The sequence below is a fragment of the Mytilus trossulus genome, chromosome 14 (genome assembly GCF_036588685.1).
Source record: "Mytilus trossulus isolate FHL-02 chromosome 14, PNRI_Mtr1.1.1.hap1, whole genome shotgun sequence".
In the NCBI taxonomy this organism is placed as follows: domain Eukaryota; kingdom Metazoa; phylum Mollusca; class Bivalvia; order Mytilida; family Mytilidae; genus Mytilus; species Mytilus trossulus.
Genome location: NC_086386.1, coordinates 11,130,577 through 11,136,983, shown reverse-complemented (window position 1 = coordinate 11,136,983; position 6,407 = coordinate 11,130,577).

Sequence of the window (6,407 nt, the reverse complement as noted above, 5' to 3'; positions counted from 1 at the left end):
GTTAAGTACACATATTACCCAAACTACAAGTGTAATGACTTACCAGTGCTACAGTCTTACGCTTGTAAAGTACACATATTACCCAAACTAAAAATGTAATGACTCACCAGTGCTACAGTCTTACGTTTGTTAAGTACACATATTACCCAAACTACAAGTGTAATGACTTACCAGTGCTACAGTCTTACGCTTGTAAAGTACACCTATTACCCAAACTAAAAATGTAATGACTCACCAGTGTAACAGTCTTACGCTTGTAAAGTACACATATTACCCAAACTACAAGTGTAATGACTTACCAGTGCTACAGTCTTACGCTTGTAAAGTACACCTATTACCCAAACTACAAGTGTAATGACTTACCAGTGCTACAGTCTTACGCTTGTAAAGTACACCTATTACCCAAACTACAAGTGTAATGACTTACCAGTGCTACAGTCTTACGCTTGTAAAGTACACCTATTACCCAAACTACAAGTGTAATGACTTACCAGTGCTACAGTCTTACGCTTGTAAAGTACACATATTACCCAAACTACAAGTGTAATGACTTACCAGTGCTACAGTCTTACGCTTGTAAAGTACACATATTACCCAAACTACAAGTGTAATGACTTACCAGTGCTACAGTCTTACGCTTGTAAAGTACACATATTACATAAACTACAAGTGTAATGACTCACCAGTGTAACAGTCTTACGCTTGTAAAGTACACCTATTACCCAAACTACAAGTGTAATGACTTACCAGTGCTAAAGTCTTACGCTTGTAAAGTACACATATTACATAAACTACAAGTGTAATGACTTACCAGTGCTACAGTCTTACGCTTGTAAAGTACACATATTACCCAAACTACAAGTGTAATGACTTACCAGTGCTACAGTCTTACGCTTGTAAAGTACACATATTACCCAAACTACAAGTGTAATGACTTACCAGTGCTACAGTCTTACGCTTGTAAAGTACACATATTACCCAAACTACAAGTGTAATGACTTACCAGTGCTACAGTCTTACGCTTGTAAAGTACACATATTACCCAAACTACAAGTGTAATGACTTACAAATGCTACAGTCTTACGCTTGTAAAGTACACCTATTACCCAAACTACAAGTGTAATGACTTACAAATGCTACAGTCTTACGCTTGTTAAGTACACCTATTACCCAAACTACAAGTGTAATGACTTACCAGTGCTACAGTCTTACGCTTGTTAAGTACACCTATTACCCAAACTACAAGTGTAATGACTTACCAGTGTAACAGTCTTACGCTTGTAAAGTACACATATTACCCAAACTACAAGTGTAATGACTTACCAGTGTAACAGTCTTACGCTTGTAAAGTACACCTATTACCCAAACTACAAGTGTAATGACTTACCAGTGTAACAGTCTTACGCTTGTAAAGTACACCTATTACCCAAACTACAAGTGTAATGACTTACCAGTGCTACAGTCTTACGCTTGTAAAGTACACCTATTACCCAAACTACAAGTGTAATGACTTACCAGTGCTACAGTCTTACGCTTGTAAAGTACACATATTGCCCAAACTACAAGTAAAATGACTTACAAATGCTACAGTCTTACGCTTGTAAAGTACAAATATTACCCAAACTACAAGTGTAATGACTTACCAGTGCTACAGTCTTACGCTTGTAAAGTACACCTATTACCCAAACTACAAGTGTAATGACTTACCGGTGCTACAGTCTTACGCTTGTAAAGTACACATATTGCCCAAACTACAAGTAAAATGACTTACAAATGCTACAGTCTTACGCTTGTAAAGTACAAATATTACCCAAACTACAAGTGTAATGACTTACAAATGCTACAGTCTTACGCTTGTAAAGTACACATATTGCCCAAACTAAAAATGTAATGACTTACCAGTGCTACAGTCTTACGCTTGTAAAGTACACCTATTACCCAAACTACAAGTGTAATGACTTACCAGTGCTACAGTCTTACGCTTGTAAAGTACACATATTACCCAAACTACAAGTGTAATGACTTACCAGTGCTACAGTCTTACGCTTGTAAAGTACACCTATTGCCCAAACTAAAAATGTAATGACTTACCAGTGCTACAGTCTTACGCTTGTAAAGTACACCTATTACCCAAACTACAAGTGTAATGACTTACCAGTGCTACAGTCTTACGCTTGTAAAGTACACCTATTACCCAAACTACAAGTGTAATGACTTACCAGTGCTACAGTCTTACGCTTGTAAAGTACACATATTACCCAAACTACAAGTGTAATGACTTACCAGTGCTACAGTCTTACGCTTGTAAAGTACACCTATTACCCAAACTACAAGTGTAATGACTTACCGGTGCTACAGTCTTACGCTTGTAAAGTACACCTATTACCCAAACTACAAGTGTAATGACTTACCAGTGCTACAGTCTTACGCTTGTAAAGTACACATATTACCCAAACTACAAGTGTAATGACTTACCAGTGCTACAGTCTTACGCTTGTAAAGTACAAATATTACCCAAACTACAAGTGTAATGACTTACCAGTGCTACAGTCTTACGCTTGTAAAGTACACCTATTACCCAAACTACAAGTGTAATGACTTACCAGTGCTACAGTCTTACGCTTGTAAAGTACACATATTACCCAAACTACAAGTGTAATGACTTACCAGTGTAACAGTCTTACGCTTGTAAAGTACACATATTACCTAAACTACAAGTGTAATGACTAACCAGTGCTACAGTCTTACGCTTGTAAAGTACACCTATTACCCAAACTACAAGTGTAATGACTTACCAGTGCTACAGTCTTACGCTTGTAAAGTACACATATTACCCAAACTACAAGTGTAATGACTTACCAGTGCTACAGTCTTACGCTTGTAAAGTACACCTATTACCCAAACTACAAGTGTAATGACTTACCAGTGTAACAGTCTTACGCTTGTAAAGTACACCTATTACCCAAACTACAAGTGTAATGACTTACCAGTGTAACAGTCTTACGCTTGTAAAGTACACCTATTACCCAAACTACAAGTGTAATGACTTACCAGTGCTACAGTCTTACGCTTGTAAAGTACACCTATTACCCAAACTACAAGTGTAATGACTTACCAGTGTAACAGTCTTACGCTTGTAAAGTACACCTATTACCCAAACTACAAGTGTAATGACTTACCAGTGCTACAGTCTTACGCTTGTAAAGTACACATATTACATAAACTACAAGTGTAATGACTTACCGGTGTAACAGTCTTACGCTTGTAAAGTACACATATTACCCAAACTACAAGTGTAATGACTTACCAGTGCTACAGTCTTACGCTTGTAAAGTACACATATTACCCAAACTACAAGTGTAATGACTTACCAGTGTAACAGTCTTACGCTTGTAAAGTACACCTATTACCCAAACTACAAGTGTAATGACTTACCAGTGCTACAGTCTTACGCTTGTAAAGTACACATATTACCCAAACTACAAGTGTAATGACTTACAAATGCTACAGTCTTACGCTTGTAAAGTACACCTATTACCCAAACTACAAGTGTAATGACTTACAAATGCTACAGTCTTACGCTTGTAAAGTACACATATTACCCAAACTACAAGTATAATGACTTACCAGTGTTACAGCCTTACGCTTGTAAAGTACACCTATTACCCAAACTACAAGTGTAATGACTTACCAGTGCTACAGTCTTACGCTTGTAAAGTACACCTATTACCCAAACTACAAGTGTAATGACTTACCAGTGTAACAGTCTTACGCTTGTAAAGTACACCTATTACCCAAACTACAAGTGTAATGACTTACCAGTGCTACAGTCTTACGCTTGTAAAGTACACATATTACATAAACTACAAGTGTAATGACTTACCAGTGCTACAGTCTTACGCTTGTAAAGTACACATATTACCCAAACTACAAGTGTAATGACTTACCAGTGCTACAGTCTTACGCTTGTAAAGTACACATATTACCCAAACTACAAGTGTAATGACTTACCAGTGCTACAGTCTTACGCTTGTAAAGTACACCTATTACCCAAACTACAAGTGTAATGACTTACCAGTGCTACAGTCTTACGCTTGTAAAGAACACATATTACCCAAACTACAAGTGTAATGACTTACCAGTGCTACAGTCTTACGCTTGTAAAGTACACCTATTACCCAAACTACAAGTGTAATGACTTACCAGTGTAACAGTCTTACGCTTGTAAAGTACACATATTACCCAAACTACAAGTGTAATGACTTACCAGTGTAACAGTCTTACGCTTGTAAAGTACACATATTACCTAAACTACAAGTGTAATGACTTACCAGTGCTACAGTCTTACGCTTGTAAAGTACACATATTACCCAAACTACAAGTGTAATGACTTACAAATGCTACAGTCTTACGCTTGTAAAGTACACATATTACCTAAACTACAAGTATAATGACTTACCAGTGCTACAGTCTTACGCTTGTAAAGTACACATATTACCCAAACTACAAGTGTAATGACTTACAAATGCTACAGTCTTACGCTTGTAAAGTACACCTATTACCCAAACTACAAGTGTAATGACTTACCAGTGCTACAGTCTTACGCTTGTAAAGTACACCTATTACCCAAACTAAAAATGTAATGACTCACCAGTGTAACAGTCTTACGCTTGTAAAGTACACCTATTACCCAAACTACAAGTGTAATGACTTACCAGTGCTACAGTCTTACGCTTGTAAAGTACACCTATTACCCAAACTACAAGTGTAATGACTTACCAGTGTAACAGTCTTACGCTTGTAAAGTACACATATTACCCAAACTACAAGTGTAATGACTTACCAGTGTAACAGTCTTACGCTTGTAAAGTACACATATTACCCAAACTACAAGTGTAATGACTTACCAGTGTAACAGTCTTACGCTTGTAAAGTACACCTATTACCCAAACTAAAAATGTAATGACTTACCAGTGCTACAGTCTTACGCTTGTAAAGTACACCTATTACCCAAACTACAAGTGTAATGACTTACCAGTGTAACAGTCTTACGCTTGTAAAGTACACCTATTACCCAAACTACAAGTGTAATGACTTACCAGTGCTACAGTCTTACGCTTGTAAAGTACACCTATTACCCAAACTACAAGTGTAATGACTTACCAGTGTAACAGTCTTACGCTTGTAAAGTACACATATTGCCCAAACTACAAGTAAAATGACTTACAAATGCTACAGTCTTACGCTTGTAAAGTACACATATTACCCAAACTACAAGTGTAATGACTTACCAGTGCTACAGTCTTACGCTTGTAAAGTACACATATTACCCAAACTACAAGTGTAATGACTTACCAGTGCTACAGTCTTACGCTTGTAAAGTACACCTATTACCCAAACTACAAGTGTAATGACTTACCAGTGCTACAGTCTTACGCTTGTAAAGTACACATATTACCCAAACTACAAGTGTAATGACTTACCAGTGCTACAGTCTTACGCTTGTAAAGTACACATATTACCCAAACTACAAGTGTAATGACTTACCAGTGCTACAGTCTTACGCTTGTAAAGTACACCTATTACCCAAACTACAAGTGTAATGACTTACCAGTGCTACAGTCTTACGCTTGTTAAGTACACCTATTACCCAAACTACAAGTGTAATGACTTACCAGTGTAACAGTCTTACGCTTGTAAAGTACACATATTACCCAAACTACAAGTGTAATGACTTACCAGTGTAACAGTCTTACGCTTGTAAAGTACACCTATTACCCAAACTACAAGTGTAATGACTTACCAGTGTAACAGTCTTACGCTTGTAAAGTACACCTATTACCCAAACTACAAGTGTAATGACTTACCAGTGCTACAGTCTTACGCTTGTAAAGTACACATATTACATAAACTACAAGTGTAATGACTTACCAGTGCTACAGTCTTACGCTTGTAAAGTACAAATATTACCCAAACTACAAGTGTAATGACTTACCAGTGTAACAGTCTTACGCTTGTAAAGTACACATATTACATAAACTACAAGTGTAATGACTTACCAGTGCTACAGTCTTACGCTTGTAAAGTACACATATTACCCAAACTACAAGTGTAATGACTTACCAGTGCTACAGTCTTACGCTTGTAAAGTACACCTATTACCCAAACTACAAGTGTAATGACTTACCAGTGCTACAGTCTTACGCTTGTAAAGTACACATATTACCCAAACTACAAGTGTAATGACTTACCAGTGCTACAGTCTTACGCTTGTAAAGTACACATATTACCCAAACTACAAGTGTAATGACTTACCAGTGCTAAAGTCTTACGCTTGTAAAGTACACCTATTACCCAAACTACAAGTGTAATGACTTACCAGTGCTACAGTCTTACGCTTGTAAAGT